Genomic DNA, 17,913 nt, shown 5'->3' with positions numbered 1-17,913 from the left:
TCCTATGTTTTCCTCTAAGAGTTTTATAGTGTCCAGTCTTACATTTAGGTCTCTAATCCATTTAGAGTTTATTTTTGTGTATGGTGTTAGGGAGTGTTCTAATTTCATTCTTTTCCATGTAGCTGTCCAGTTTTCCCAGTACCACTTATTGAACAGGCTGTCTCTTCTCCATTGTATATCCTTGCCTCCTTTGTCATAGATTAGCTGACCATAGGTGCATGGGTTTATCTCTGGGCTTTCTATCTTTTTCCATTGATCTATATTTCTGTTTTTGTGCCAGTACTGTATTGTCTTGATTACTGTAGCTTTGTAGTATAGTCTGAAGTCAGGGAGCCTGATTCCTCCAGCTCCGCTTTTTTCCCTCAAGACTGCTTTGGCTATTCACGGTCTTTTGTGTCTCCATACAATTTTTAAGATTTTTTGTTCTACTTATGTAAAAAATGCCATTGGTAATTTGATAGGGATTGCATTGAATCTGTAGATTGCTTTGTGTAGTACAGTCATTTTCACAATATTGATTCTTCCAATCCAAGAACATGATATATCTCTCCATCTGTTGGTATCATCTTTAATTTCTTTCATCAGTGTCTTATAGTTTTTTGCATACAGGTCTTTGTCTCCCTAGGTAGGTTTATTCCTAGGTATTTTATTCTTTTGTTGCAATGGTAAATGGGATTGTTTCCTTAATTTCTCTCTCAGATTTTTCATCATTAGTATAGAGGAATGCAAGAGATTTCTGTGCATTAATTTTGTATCCTGCAACTTCACCAAATTCATTGATTAGCTCTAGTAGTTTTCTGGTAGCATCTTTAGGATTCTCTATGTATAGTATCATGTCATCTACAAACAGTGACAGTTTTACCTCTTCTTTTCCAAGTTGTAGTCATTTCATTTCTTTTTCTTCTCTGATGGCCGTGGCTAGGACTTCCAAAACTATGTTGAATAAGAGTGGTGAGAGTGGACATCCTTGTCTTGTTCCTGATCTTAGAGGAAATGCTTTCAGTTTTTCACCATTGAGAATGATGTTGGCTGTGGGTTTGTCGTATATGGCCTTTATTATGTTGAGGTAGGTTCCCTCTATGCCCACTTTCTGGAGAGTTTTTATCATAAATGGGTGTTGAATTTTGTCAAAAACTTTTTCTGCATCTATTGAGATGATCATATGGTTTTTCTTCTTCAGCTTGTTAATATGGTGTATCACACTGATTGATCTGCGTATATTGAAGAATCCTTGCATCCCTGGGATAAATCCCACTTGATCATGGTGTGATCAAGAATAAACTAGTTATACATGCAACAAAGTGGATACATAAAAAAGTGCTGAGTGATAAAAGCCATATGTAAAAGAATACCTTATGTATGTCTCCATTTATATGAAATTAAAAATTATATGAAATTTTTTTAAAAAGAGAGAAGATTTGGGGGACAAGATTATGAATCGGGTTTAAATATGAAAAAACAAAGAACCTGGAACATCAGAATGAGGTTGTGCTACAGAATTTTAAATCAAGTATATTAGTAATATTTGAATACTTGGGAATTCACAAAATCACCCTGGGAAAATGTCTGGCTGTAGGGGGGTGGTTTGGAGGAAGAGACAGACCTGGAGAAGGCTACATTTATCTAACATGAAAAGATTTGTCATGACTAGGAAAGTAACTATGCAGACATTTCAGCCAAATGCACAATACCCAATAGAGTGATTCTTATATTTGAATAGGTGAGGGTGAGAGGGACAGATCATGCTTAAGGAAGAAGTACTGAAAAGTAGTAAAAATTCTCTGCACTCAAACGTACCCACATTGACTGCCAGCTACATTCCTTAAGTCTTCTTGAAAGAATGAGAAAGTGATAGTGGTCTGTGGGGTGTTTTCTAGTCTTTGAATCTATAGTCCTGTAACGCTCTCCTCTCGGAAGTCCCTGTTAACTTGTTATAAGTTAACAAGATAAGTTATATCTTGTTTAAAGAATCCTGGCCTTTCCATGGGCTGGTGCTAGATTGGCAATGTCAGTCGCTATCTAAGGTGCATCTGAGTTCGTAGCAACCAAGTTGACCACTGATATTATACTGCAGACCTGGATGACAACTTTCTGGAAACACACTACTAGTCTTCCTGTGGCCAAAATACCCCCATGCAAATTGTCTTTATATTCATCCTTAATTCTGATAACAATTTAAATGTAACTTTTTAGGTCATTCAGCAACATATAGTAAATGACCTCTTCTATTACACTGATCAGGAACCAACATCCACATTAATTAACATGACTGTGATAATCATTTCACAAAGGATACATATATCAAAGCATTAGATGGTACACTTTAAATATATTCAATTTTATTTGTCAGTTATACCTCAATAAAACTGGAAAAGGAAACAGGAAAACATCCAGTTGATTACATGCTTAGAAACCTCAGTATTCTCAATAGTAAAGCTGGGATTATAAACGTACCTTACAGGGTTATTGTGAGGGTCAAATATTTGTGGAAGTGTTTTATAAACTTTCAGTTACTATGTAACTGTTAGTTGTTATTAGTAGTATCAGACCTCTAGAGTTTAATGTATAGTTAATGATATATAGGAATAAATGGCAATTTCATTTCATTTTTACTACAACCAATAAAAAATGGTAAATGATTATGACATTAACCCAAAGAAATGTGACATTTTAACAAACAAAATTTGTATCCTGATGAGCTAGCTGAAAAAAATATTCATAAAATTGTTCACGTTCAATTCAGCACCTACATAAATACAAACAGCAACTCACTGTAAATAATGGAATACAGTAAACTAGGTTACCAATGAGAGCCTTAACAGATGTGTTTCATCTAATCAATAACACTGTGTGAATGGTAAAACTATTGAACATCAGGAAATCAAAAAGACATCAATTTCTTTGTTATATTCTTGGAATGGTATTGAATGGGCATTATTTTAGAAGAAAATTCTGTCCCAGAATGATTAATCAAAGCTAGATAAAAATGCAGAAGAGCATGGTTGTTCCAGATACTAAGTTGAATAAAGAATCAGTTCATCATGAGGGAATACATTCTAGTTCCCACATCTCTCTATGCAATATTTTACATCTATGCTCAAGATAAACCTAAGGTGAAGAAAAAGATATGACTAAATGGTTGAACATTTTAACAATAAAACGCTTTAACATACTAGAATGACAATGAGATTAGTTAGTTCAGAAGAAAATCAGAACTACGAAAAGTAAACAAAAATTTATAGTCAGGGTAAGCAAAGTAAATGCAGGATCCCACATTTCGCGAGAATATGCACATTCATAAAGGGTAAAAAATATGTTGACAGTGAAGTCAATTCTCTGTATCTCCCAAGCATTTGAGGGTGCCAGGGAATGCAGTTTCCTGAAAGAAAATTTATGTTCCAGAAATAAGAATTCTCTACAAATGAGGGCTTTGAAAAGACAGAGAGGGAAACAAGAATCATTGTCACTCTAGAAGAAAGCTGCAGGTTCAGTGGTGATCTACTGGGCAGTGGAGATCTAATTCTACCACTCATAGTGCTTCATGCCTCAAGGAATTTCCAGCCATTTCCTTCCACAGAGGCCCCAGTATGACAGCATATGCTGAGTGGGATGGCCACTAACAAGGAAATGTGGGCCCAGGACTAGAATCAATCCCAGCTGTCTTCTGATGTATCACAAGATAATTTTTAAAGCCCAAATATTTTCCTTGATTTGGCGTTATGGCAATTGAGCTCATTTTTCAGTAGCTGAAAATACATAACTATATGTTTACACTTAAACACTTAAAAGGGAAACAGAAAGCCCTATTTCTCAAGAAAATACACTTGGCTTGCAGAGACACTAGATCAAATTAATTGGGGGCCAGGAAGCAAATGAGCCCAAATTTGGGACAACAAATTCTGTCGATGGATTTGTCTCCATTAGACTTGGGTACAAAGCACACCAAAATAACGGGATTTGGTTCCATGGGAGAACAAAATTATGGAGCTAAAAATGTCCCTTCCTTTTACAATCAACTACTAAAGGATTCTGCAAGGGAAATGCACTCAAACAAATTAGTGTATAACTGTTACTTTTTCATTAAAATGATTTAATAGTTCCACAAATGTCATGGCATTAGCATTTTATACAAAGCTATAAAACAGTAGCAAGTTAAAAAATCAACTGCCTTTAAAAGTCAGCACTTTTAGACTATGTTTATGAGACTACATGGTCACTTTGTGATACAAAATGGCAGCATTGCTAAGATAAATATTGCTTGCTGGCCAGTCTTATTTTGGGCAGGAAGCCATTAAAGGAACAAGGCTGCCGATTTCATCTTTCATTTGGATGGGCTTCAACAAAGCATTCACACTGGCTAACTCATCCTAAGATGTCTCTAAGGAGAACAGCAGCTTTTTGGAGTATTTTCTTAAGAAATTATTTAATTACATATTTTAATTATGTTTGAACTGCTTCTTTGAAGTCAATGTGAAAACATATTTACAGGCAGGTGGCAGACAGAGACATCATGGCAAAAACTTAACAAATGAATTCCAGAAAGAAAAAGGGCACATATGTAGAGGCTAACTGCTGACTATCTATCCCCAGTCCATTGGATCTCTAAATAAATATTAGATGTTTTCCATTCTCAATAGAGTATGGAAGGTGATGTTCATATTTTTCACTTGTTATTTCAAAAACTATTCCTTAAACAAGATTTTGATAAAAATTAGCAACACTAAGTGCTGTATCCTAAGTGGCAGGATAGTAATCCACAAAGTTCCATAGGTTTAAATTATTAATTGGACATTAGCCTGTTGCTAAGGTTTAATGGGAACAAGTACCTAGTGATGATAATTAGCATTTAGATTAAAAATAAAGTTTTGAATTGTCATAAGTCTGAGTGTAAGTGCCTAAGATTTAAATGGTTAAAACACTCTCAACAATCCTTCAGGAGCTGATGCCACGTGAGAGACTGGTTGACAAAAACAAATGGGGAACAAAGTAAGTCTCCTCTTGTCTGTGGTACTGATCTTATTTGGATCTTACCTAAGCTACTCTTGGACTCACATATTCAGTAACGTGTATTGCAAAGGAGGCAGCATGATGTAGTAGGAGAATGTTGAATTTGGAATATTAAGGCCTAGGTTAAAATTCCTGACCTTGGGAAATTACATAGTTCATCTCTGAAACAAGGAGGTTGGATTGGATGATACCTAAGACGGTGGACTGAACGGTGTGGGAAAGGAGAGCGCCTGTCACCACACAGAATCAAGAAGCCTCTAGTGTCTTGCCCAACAACTGTCAGAGGGTGTGGAAAGCTTCTATGTGGCCCCCAATATCTAACTAATTGAACTGATGTGGAAGTTTTACCACAATGGATTAGAAGAGGGTTTTCCTGGCCCCCATATGTTCTCACTCCAATAATAAGCTAATTTCATTTATTGCCTTCAATTTCTAAATGGTATGTTAGTCTTATCACTTTTAAAATTCTATATTCTGGGGGAGACCTTCAAGATGGCGGAGGAGTAAGATGTAGAGATCACCTTCCTCCCCACAAATAAATCAGAAATACGTCTACATATGGAACAACTCCTACAGAACACCAACTGAACGCTGACAGAAGACCTCAGACCCCCAAAAGGCAAGAAACTCCCCACGTACCTGGGTAGGGCAAAAGAAAAAAGAAAAAACAGAGACAAAAGAATAGGGACGGGACCTGCACCAGTGGGAGGGAGCCGTGAAGGAGGGAAGGTTTCCACACACTAGGAAGCCCCTTCGCAGGCGGAGACGCGGGGGGTGCAGAGGGGGGAAGCTTCGGAGCCACGGAGGAGAGCGCAGCAACAGGGGTGCGGAGGGCAAAGCGGAGAGATTCCCGCACGGAGAATTGGTGCCGACCGGCACTCACCAGCCCGAGAGGCTTGTCTGCTCACCCGCCAGGACGGGCGGGGGCTGGGAGATGAGGCTCCGGCTTCGGAGGTCGGATCCCAGGGAGAGGACTGGGGTTGGCTGCGTGAACGCAGCCTGAAGGGGGCTAGTGCGCCGCGGCTAGCCAGGAGGGAGTCCAGGAAAATGTCTGGAACTGCCTAAGAGGCAAGAGACCACTGTTTCGGGGTGCGCGAGGAGAGGGGATTCAGAGCACCGCCCAAATGAGCTCCAGAGACGAGAGCAAGCCGCGGCTAAAAGCGCGGACTCCAAAGACAGGCATGAGACGCTAAAGCTGCTGCTGCTGCCGCCACCAAGAAGCCTGTGCGCGAGCACAGGTCACTGTCCACACCTCCCCTCCTGGGAGCCTGTGCAGCCCGCCACTGCCAGTGTCCCGTGATCCAGGGACAACTTCCCCGGGAGAACACACGGTGCCTCAGGCTGGTGCAACGTCACGCTGGCCTCTGCCACCGCAGGCTCTCCCCAAACTCCGTACCCCTCCCTCCCCCCAGCCTGAGTGAGCCAGAGCCCCCGAATCAGCTTCTCTTTTAACCCCGTCCTGTCTGAGCGAAGAACAGATGCCCTCAGGCGACCTACACGCAGAGGCGGGGCCCAACCCAAAGCTGAACCCCGGGAACTGTGCAAACAAAGAAGAGAAAGGGAAATCTCTCCCAGCAGCCTCAGGAGCAGCGGATTAAATCTCCACAGTCAACTTGATGTACCCTGCATCTCTGGAATACCTGAATAGACAACGAATTATGCCAAAATTGAGGCGGTGGACTTTAAGAGCAACTATAGACTTGGGGTTTGCTGTATGCGACTGACTGGTTTCTGTTTTTATGTTTATCTTAGTTTAGTATTTAGAGTTGATTAACACTGGTAGATTTTTTTATTGATTTGGTTGCTATTCTCCATTTTTTAATATATATAGATATACATTTCTTTTTTCCATTTTCTCTTTTTGTGACTGTGTATGTGTATGCTTCTTTGTGTGATTTTTGTCTGTATAGCTTTGCTTTTACCATTTGTCCTAGGGTTCTGTCTGTCTATTTTGGGGGTTTTTTTAGTATAGCTTTTAGCCCTTATTACCACTGGTGTATGTGTTTTTTGGTTTGGTTGCTCTCTCTTTCTTTCTTTCTTCTTTTTTTTTTTATTACTTTTTAACTTTTTTATTTTTAATGATTTTTTTTATTTTTTATTTTAATAACTTTATTTCTTTTTCTTTATTTTCTTTCCTTTTTCTCCCTTTTCTTCTGAGCTGTGTGGCTGACAGGGTCTTGGTGCTCCGACTGGATGTCAGGCCTGTGCCTCTGAGGTGGGAGGCCGAGGTTAGGACTTTGGTCCACCAGAGACCTCCCGGTTCCATGTAATATCAAACAGCAAAAGCTCTCGCAGAGATCTCCATCTCAACGCTAAGACCCAGCTCCACTCAACAACCAGCAAGATACAGTGCTACAACCCTATGCCGAACAACTAGCAAGACAGGAACACAACCCCACCCATTAGCAGAGAGGCTGCCTAAAATCATAATAAGTCTGAAGACAACCGAAAACCCACTACTGGACGTGGTCCTGCCCACCAGAAAGACAAGATACAGCCTCATCCACTAGAACACAAGCACCAGTCCCCTACACCAGAAAGTCTACACAACCCACTGAACCAACCTTAGCCACTGGGGGCAAACACCAAAAACAATGGGAACTACCAACCTGCAGCCTGTGAAAAGGAGACCCCAAACACAATAAGTTAAGTGAAATGAGAAGACAGAGAAACACACAGCAGATGAAGGAGCAAGGTAAAAACCCACCAGACCAAACAAATGAAGGGGAAATAGGCAGTCTACCTGTACAAGAATTCAGAATAATGATAGTAAAGATAATCTAAAATCTTGGAAATAGAATGGAGAAAACACAAGATATGTTTAACAAGGATCTAGAAGAACTAAAGAGCAAACAAACAATGAAGAACAACACAATAAATGAAATGAAAAATTCTCTAAAAGGAATCAATAGCAGAATAACTGAGGCAGAAGAACGGATAAGTGACCTGGAAGATAAAATAGTGGAAATAACTACTGCAGAGCAGAATAAAGAAAACAGAATGAAAAGAATTGAGGACAGTCCCAGAGACCCCAGAGGACAACATTAAATGCACCAACATTTGAATTTAGGGGTCCCAGAAGAAGAAGAGAGAAAGAAAGGGACTGGGAAAATATGTGAAGAGGGTATAGTTGAAAACTGCCCTAACGTGGGAAAGAAAATAGTCAATCAAGTCCAGGAAACTCAGAGAGTCCCATACAAGATAAATACAAGGAGAAACACGCCAAGACACATATTAATCAAACTTTCAAAAATTAAATACAAAAAAAAAATATTAAAAGCAGCAAGGGAAAAACAACAAATAACATACAAGGGAATCCCCATAAGGTTAACAGCTAATCTTTGAGCAGACACTCTGCAAGCCAGAAGGGAGTGGCAAGACATATTTAAAGTGATGAAAGAGAAAAAGCTACAACCAAGATTACTCTACCCAGCAAGGATCTCATTCAGATTCAACAGAGAAACTAAAACCTTTACAGACAAGCAAAAGTTAAGAGAATTCAGCACCACCAAACCAGCTTTACAATAAATGCTAAAGGAACGTCTCTAGGCAGGAAACACAAGAGATGGAAAAGATCTACAATAACAAACACAAAACAATTAAAAAAATGGTAATAGGAACATACATATTGATAATTACCTTAAATTACCATAAATGGATTAAATGCTCCAACCAAAAGACGTAAACTGGCTGAATGAATACAAAAACAAGACCCATATATATGCTTCTACAAGAGACCCACTTCAGACCTAGGGACACATACAGACTGAAAGTGAGGGGATGCAAAAAGATATTCCATGCAAATGGAAATGAAAAGAAATATGGAATAGCAATTCTCATATAAGACAAAATAGACTTTAAAATAAAGACAATTACAAGAGACAAGGAAGGACACTACATAATGATCAAGGGATCAATCCAAGAAGAAAATACAACAATTGTAAATATTTATGCACCCAACATAGGAGCACCTCAATACATAAGGCAAATGCTAACAGCCATAAAAGGGGAAATGGACAGTAACACAATCATAGTAGGGGACTTTGACACCCCACTTTCACCAATGGTGAGATCATCCAAAATGAAAATAAATAAGGAAACACAAGCTTTAAATGATACATTAAGCAAGATGGACTTAATTGATATTTATAGGATTCCATCCAAAACCAACAGAATACACTTTCTTCTCAATTGTTTTTGGAACATTCTCCAGGATAGATCATACCTTGGGTCACAAATCAAGCCTTGGTAAATTTAAGAAAACTGAAATTGTATCAAGTGTCTTTTCCGACCACAATCCTAAGACACTAGATATCAATTACAGGAAAAAATCTATAAAAAAATACAAACACATGGAGACTAAACAATACACTACTAAATAACGAAGAGAACACTGAAGAAATCAAAAAGGAAATCAAAAAATACCTAGAAACAAATGACAATGAAAACACGACACCCCAAAACCTATGGGATGCAGCAAAAGCAGTTCTAATAGGGAAGTTTATAGTATACAATCCTACCTCAGGAAACAAGAAACATCTCAAATAAGCAACCCAACCTTACACCTAAAGCAAGGAAAGATATCATAAAGATCACATCAGAAATAAATGAAAAAGAAATGAAGGAAACAATAGCAAAGATCAACAAAACTAAAAGCTGGTTCTTTGAGAAGATAAACAAAATTGATAAACCATTAGCCAGACTCATCAAGAAAAAAATGGAGAAGACTCAAATCCAAAGAATTAGAAAGGAAAAAGGAGAAGTAACAACTGACACTGCAGAAATACAAAGGATCATGAGCGACTACTACAAGCAACTCTATGCCAGTAAAATGGACAACCTGGAAGAAATGGACAAATTCTTAGAAAAGCACAACCTCCAAGACTGAACCAGGAAGAAATAGAAAATATAAACAGACCAATCACAAGCACTGAAATTGAGACTGTGATTAAGAATCTTCCAACAAACAAAAGTCCAGGACCAGATGGCTTCACAGGCAAATCCTATCAAACATTTAGAGAAGAGCTAACACCTATTCTTCTCAAACTCTTCCAAAATAGAGCAGAGGAGGAGCACTCCCAAACTCATTCTACCAGGCCACCATCACACTGAGACCAAAACCAGACAAAGATGTCACAAAGAAAGAAAACTACAGGCCAATATCACTGGTGAACATAGATGCAGAAATCCTCAACAAAATACTAACAAACAGAATCCAACAGCACAATAAAAGGATCATACACCATGATCAAGTGAGGTTTATCCCAGGGATGCAAGGATTCTTCAATATATGGAAATTAATCAATGTGATAAACCATATCAACAAACTGAAGGAGAAAAACCATTTGATCATCTCAATAGATGCAGAAAAAGCTTTCAATAAAATTCAACATCCATTTATGATAAAAACCCTCCAGAAAGTAGGCATAGAGGGAACTTACCTCATCATAATAAAGGCAATATACGACAAACCCACAGCCAACATCGTTCTCAATGGTGAAAAACTGAACGCATTTCCTCTAAGATCAGAAGCAAGACAAGGTTGCCCATTCTCACCACTGTTATTCAACATAGTTTTGGAAATTTCAGCCAGAAAAATTAGAGAAGAAAAAGAAATAAAAGGAATCCAAATCGGAAAAGAAGTAAAGCTGTCACTGTTTGCACATGACATGATACTATACACAGAGAATCCTAAAGATGCTACCAGAAAACTGCTAGAGCTAATCAATGAATTTGGTAAAGTTGCAGGATACAAAATTAATGCACAGAAATGTCTTGCATTCCTATACACTAATGATGAAAAATCTGAAAGGGAAATTAAGGAAACACTCCCATTTACCACTGCAACAAAAAGAATAAAATACCTAGGAATAAACCTACCTAAGGAGACAAAAGATCTGTATGCAGAAAACTATAAGACACTGATGAAAGAAATTAAAGATGATACAAACAGATGGAGAGATATACCATGTTCTTGGATTGGAAGAATCAACCCTGTGAAAATGACTACACTACCCAAAGCAATCTACAGATTCAATGCAATCCCTATCAAACTACCACTGGCATTTTTCACAGAACTAGAACAAAAAAAGTCACAATTTGTATGAAAACACAAAAGACCCCAAATAGCCAAAGCAATCTTGAGAAAGAAAAATGGAGCTGGAGGAATCAGGCTCCCAGACTTCAGACTATACTACCAAGCTACAGTAATCAAGACAATATGGTACTGGCACAAAAACAGAAATATAGATCAATGGAACAGGATAGAAAGCCCACAGATAAACCCATGTACATATGGTCACCTTATTTTTGATAAAGGAGGCAAGAATATACAATGGAGAAAAGACAGCCTCTTCAATAAGTGGTGCTGGGAAAACTGGACAGCTACATGTAACAGAATGAAATTAGAACACACCCTAACACCATACACAAAAATAAACTCAGAAATGAATTAAAGACCTAAATGTAAGGCCAGACACTATCAAACTCTTAGAAGAAAACATAGGCAGAACACTCTATGACATAAATCATAGCAAGATTCTTTTTGACCCACCTCCTAGAGAAATGGAAATAAAAACAAAAATAAACAAATGGGACCTAATGAAACTTAGAAGCTTTTGCACAGCAAAGGAAACCATAAACAAGATGAAAAGACAGTCCTCAGAACGGGACAAAATATTTGCAAACAAAGCTACTGACAAAGGATTAATCTCCAAAATTTACAAGCAGCTCAATATCAAAAAAACAAACAACCCAATCCAAAAATGGGCAGAAGACCTAAACAGACATTTCTCCAAAGAAGATATACAGATTGCCAACAAACACATGAAAGGATGCTCAACATCACTAATATTTAGAGAAATGCAAATCAAAACTACAATGAGGTATCACCTCACACCAGTCAGAATGGCCATCATCAAAAAATCTACAAACAATAAATGCTGGAAAGGGTGTGGAGAAAAGGGAACCCTCTTGCACTGTTGGTGGGAATGTAAATTGATACAGCCACTGTGGAGAACAGTATGGAGGTTCCTAAAAAACTAAAAATAGAACTACCATAAGACCCAGCAATCCCACCACTGGGCATATACCCTGAGAAAACCATAATTCAAAAAGAGTCATGGGGCTTCCCTGGTGGCATAGTGGTTGAGAGTCTGCCTGCCGATGCAGGGGACATGGGTTCGTGCCCTGGTCCGCGAAGATCCCACATGCCACGGAGCGGCTAGGCCCGTGAGCCATGGCCGCCGAGCCTGTGCATCTGGAGCCTGTGCTCCACAACGGGAGAGGCCACAACAGTGAGAGACCCGCGTACTGCAAAAAAAAAAAAAAAAAGAGTCATGTACCACAATGTTCACGGCAGCTCTATTTACAATAGCCAGATCATGGAAGCAACCTAAATGCCCATTAACAGACAAATGGATAAAGAAGATGTGGTACTTATATACAATGGAATATTACTCAGCCATAAAAAGAAACGAAATTGAGTTATTTGTAGTGAGGTGGATGGACCTAGAGACTGTCATACAGAGTGAAGTAAGTCAGAAAGAGAAAAATAAATGCCGTATGCTAACACATATATATGGAATCTTAAAAAAAAAAAAAAAGTTCTGAAGAACCTAGGGGCGGGGTAGGAATAAAGACACAGGCGTACAGAATGAACTTGAGGACACGGAGGGGGAAGGGTAAGTTGTGACAAAGTGAGAGAGTGGCATGGACTTATATATACTACCAAATGTAAAATAGATAGCTAATGGGAAGCAGCCGCATAGCACAGGGAGATCAGCTCGGTGCTTTGTGACCACCTAGAGGGGTGGGATAGGGAGGGTGGGCAGGAGACGCAAGAGGGAGGAGATATGGGGATGTATGTATATGTATAGCTGGTTCACTTTGTTATAAAGCAGAAACTAACACACCATTGTAAAGCAATTATACTCCAATAAAGATGTTAAAAAAATTTTAAATTCTACATTCTAATTACAATCACTAACTCCCACCAATATCTCTGTTCGTTTGTTATTAAAATTGCCTCAATTATAAAGGCAGGCAAACTGAAGCAGGAAATAAAGATGCAGTGAGTCAGTGCCAGAACCTAGAGAAGTATTCATGAGATTGGGTCCTAATTCTGTGGGGCCTTCAATTATTACCAGATGCTTTAATGGGAAGTTCCATCATATTGAATGTTATACGCATACATTTAATTTTTGCTGCCTACATCAAAAATGCAAGTATTGAGTAAGCACATAATAAGTGTCTAGATGTCTACTGTAGACTTTGGGATTCAGAAGGTAGTAGATAACATAATCTCTGATCTCAAAAAGTTTACAGTCTGATTATAGAGGTAAATACAAAAATGATAACCCAGCAAAATGTGTGCAGTGATTCTCAAAGTACAGTTTGTAAGAATCACTCAGAAAGCTTGTTAACCATTCACATTCCCAGGCTCCACACCTAGACCCATGGATTCTAAGATCTGGGGTGAGTTTATTAATCTGCATTTTTAACAGCACCCACATAGGTGTTTCTAATCAATGCCCATGTTTAAGAGACCACACACTGAGAAATGCCAGTGGATAAGAACTCAGACTTGGGAGTTAAACAGTCTAGGTTTGATTCCCAGCTCCATCCCTTCCCAGCTGGGTGACCTTGATTACATTACTAAAGTCCTCTGGGCTTCAATGTTCCCATCTATAAAAATGAAGATAATAATAGTACCTACATGTTAGGTGGTTGTAACATTGGTACCCAGTAAACACTTAGTAAAAGTTGTTCTTGTTTTTATCCTCATTAACATTATTAAAACACTAGATATTGACCAAGTACTAATCAGTCTGACATACTGATAGCTCCCAAAATTCAATGAATAAAATAAGAGTTCTGGATAAGAGTAGGGAAAGCTTTAAGGAGGAAGAGGAAATGAACTAAACATTAAAACCAATGAAAGATTTGTATTATCAAAGAAAAGAAATCCTGGAGGAAGGGAACATACTGAGCAAATTATCAAGGAAGACCAGAAAGAGCTGTGTGAGAACCAATAAAGGAAGCAGCCCCTGACGTGGAGGGTCCCGTGAAAGTGGGAAGATAAGTGGCCAGAAGACTGAAAGCTCAGCAAGTCTGAAGTTCCCCCATCTCTTTATTTGAAACACCTGTTTTTTTAGAGGCCACTACATTAGGGATAGGCCCCCACATTAAGAGATAGGATATTAAAAGATCAATGTATAATAACTCTTCTTTTTATAAAAATAATCCTTTATTTATAAAATAAGTTATCACTCGGAACCTTAATTCATTGCCATGTTAACAGGTTTAAGACATTTCAATTTACTAAAGATAAATAATTCAGCCTTTAAATAAAGAACGATAAGGTTTTTTGAGAGCAAGGGACTATCTTACTCATTTTGGGGACCTCAGACTCTACCTAGCACGAGGCCAGGAATGTGCTAATACCTCTAAAAATGAATGGTTGTTCAACTAAATAGTTATATAAATACTGTTATGACATGAATTGGAATATCCATGAAAAAAAGTTCCTTTCCTTTGAGAGCTGCCACATTTATTTATTGTTCATATTCCCAAGTGAGGCTACTGCTTTGAAAATGCAACCAAATTTATTGTTTTCATTTATACTGAGTGTCCATAACTATATAAGCAGCAATAAATTAAATTAAATATGGTACATGCCAATAGTCAAGCTGGATAATTCAATTGAAAAATACACTGAACTCTCATTTGACTTCATAGGTATCTGAGTAACTTCATTAAACTCATAATTTAGTGGATGATGAAAAATACACAGTGCACTAAGGCACTAAAAGCCTGTCTTGTTTCTCTTCTCAGGCCTCTGTTTACCTGGATTCTTAGAGGTTTGCTACTGGTTGCAACTTGATGTCCCAAACACGTGCACATCAAACATTTCTAAACGCCCAAAATGGAAATATCCCCAAACTGCTTCCCATTGCCCATGAACTTCTTTTCTGATTTATGATATTTCAACTTCTCTGTCTTTATCTTGAGAAAAATAATATTAAAGGAACAAATGGGATAAGTTGACTTTTTTTCTTTGACTCTTCGAATGATGTCTTGAAAATTAAGTCATGACCATAAGGCACTCAACATATATGGGCCCAAAGTTGATGAGGGTATACACACTTCCCTCTCATAAAGGCTATCCATGTCCTGCAGACAGGGCAGTGTTGCTTATCACCTATATGGCACAAACTGAACGTAGATCATGGGAATCAGTAACCTAAGCAAGGGTATAATGTCTGTGTTGGCTATTAAGATTATCATTACAGTAGAAAAGATATGCCTTAAAAGAACCACAGCAGAAAAATGGGAATTTATCTGAAGTGATACTTTTCTACTACTATGCCCACAAAGTAATTACTATAATGAAAATATCACACTAATACAATCGGCAATCTTTGATGAATTAGAAAATGTGTCTTTGCTCCCACTACCATTCACTTCCTGTTTTTGTGAAGTGGGAATAAAATGACCAACTTAAGCTTCACTTCACTAATCTGATTCCGGTTAATGCCCCAAGGGGAGCTATCAGCATGTCTCTTCCAATTGCCTCCTAGGGAACAAGAGAGAAGCATTTGGCCTATTAAAAACAATGGACTCGTTCACTTCTCTGCCGGCCGGATGGGGACCCCGTGCTTCTGTTTACAACAGCCAGTTCATTCAGCTCTTTGATTACCTTCCATCAGTGTGTTCACAACCAATTCAAGCCAATATTGGGAAACAATGAAATCCACTGAAACTGAGCAGTTTTTATAGTCACACCTACCTAATGTCCCCCAGTCTATTTTCATGCATGTGTAATTAATTGTGTTCTATGCCAGTAACTCCAACTTTCGGCAACTGAGAGTTTGGTGGTAAGAGCTCTGGTTATTCCCTTGGAGTGAGCCAGGCCTGGGTTTATGTTCCAGCTTATATATTTGGTGGTTGAGTGACCTTTGGCACATTATTTAATCTCTCTGAGACTTGGTTTCTCTAACTATAAACAAAGATAATAATACCTCATAAGAACACTGATATAAAAACTCTAATACATGGCATGTACTCAACCAGCATTAGTTCATTTATGAACACTGCTCAAAAATATGTTAAAACAACTATTAACATATCATCCCAACTTTGATCATATGGGACTTAGAGAATGGGAATGAAAACCAGACAACGAAGGGTTCAGAATTGCTGGGTTTTAGTCTTACCCAGATTAGGCTATCCCATAAGTTCAAACGGTAATTTGTTACAACAAATTAATTCCCATTAAGTACAACTTTGTCCTTATAAAGAAACACTGCACTTATATGAAGTATCTAAAAATAATCAAACTCATTGAAGTAGAGAGTAGAATGGTGGTTGCCAGGTGTTGGGTGGAGGGGGAAGTGGGAAGTTAATGTTCAAAGGGTATAAAGTTTCAGTTACGCAAGACGAATAAGTTCTGTAGCTCTGCTGGACAACATAGTGCCAACAGTTAATAACACTGTGCTGTGCACTTAAAAAATCTGCTAACCGCAAATAACAAATGCTGGAGAGGGTGTGGAGAAAGGGGACCCTCCTGCACTGTTGGTGGGAATGCAAACTGGTGCAGCCACTATGGAAAACAGTATGGAGGTTCCTCAAAAAACAAAAAACAGAGTTGCCATATGACCCAGCAACCCCACTCCTGGGCCTATATCTGGAAAAGACAAAAACTCTAATTTGAAAAGATACAAGCACCCCAATGTTCACAGAACCACTATTTACAATAGCCAAGACATGGAAGCAAACTAAATGTCCATCAACAGATGAATGGATAAAGAAGATGTGGTACATATATACAATGGAATATTACTCAGCCATAAAAAGAATGAAATAATGCCATTTGCAGCAACATGGACGCACCTAGAGATCATCATACTAAGTGAAGTAAGTCAGACAAATATATGATATCACTTATATGTGGAATCTAAAATATGATTTAAATGAACTTTTTTTTTTTTTTTTTTGCAGTACGCGGGCCTCTCACTGTTGTGGCCTCTCCCATTGCGGAGCACAGACTCCGGACGCGCAGGCTCAGTGGCCATGGCTCACGGGCCCGGCTGCTCCGCAGCATGTGGGACCTTCCCAGACTGGGGCACGAACCTGTGTCCCCTGCATTGGCAGGTGGACTCTCAACCACTGTGCCACCAGGGAAGCCCTAAATGAACTTATTTAAAGAACAGAAACGGACTCAGACATAGAAAGAAAACTTATGGTTACCAAAGGGGAAAGCTAGGAGAGGGATAAATCAGGAGTTTTGGATTAACAGATATGAACTACTATATATAAAATAAACAACAAGGACCTACCATATAGCACATGGGACTATATTCAATATTTTGTTATAAACCATAATGGAAACAAATATGAAAAATTATACACACATACATATATCTGAATCACTTTGCTGTACACCAGAAACTAACACAACATTGTAAATCAATTATACTTCAATTTTTAAAAATTTGTTACAAGGGAAGATAACATATTAAGTGTTCTTACTACCAAAAAAAAGTTGAGGTGTGGACACAAGGAAACTTTTGGAGGTGATGGCATGTTTATTACCTTGCTTGTGGTGATGGTTTCAGGAGTGGATACATAGGTTCAAACTCATCAAATCATGCAATTTTGGGTACAACAATTATACCTCAGTAAAGCTGTTTTTAAGAAAAGAAGGAAGAAAAAAATAGGATCCCTTAGAAAGCCTTTACCATAGCAGGTACTCTCTACCCCAAATATGAAGAAGTGTATCTGGTCACTAGAAAGCTCTGTAGTCACCATTTACTGCTTCAGCTAACCAAAGGAACCTATTTTCTCTCCCTCTACCTGCCTTCCCAGTTCTTCCTGCCAGAGTCAGCTTAGACATCTCCTTCTCCA

This window comes from Mesoplodon densirostris, chromosome 6 (assembly GCF_025265405.1).
Source record: "Mesoplodon densirostris isolate mMesDen1 chromosome 6, mMesDen1 primary haplotype, whole genome shotgun sequence".
Classification (NCBI taxonomy): domain Eukaryota; kingdom Metazoa; phylum Chordata; class Mammalia; order Artiodactyla; family Ziphiidae; genus Mesoplodon; species Mesoplodon densirostris.
The sequence above is the reverse complement of the archived record's forward strand: the minus strand, read 5'-3'. Positions refer to the sequence as shown.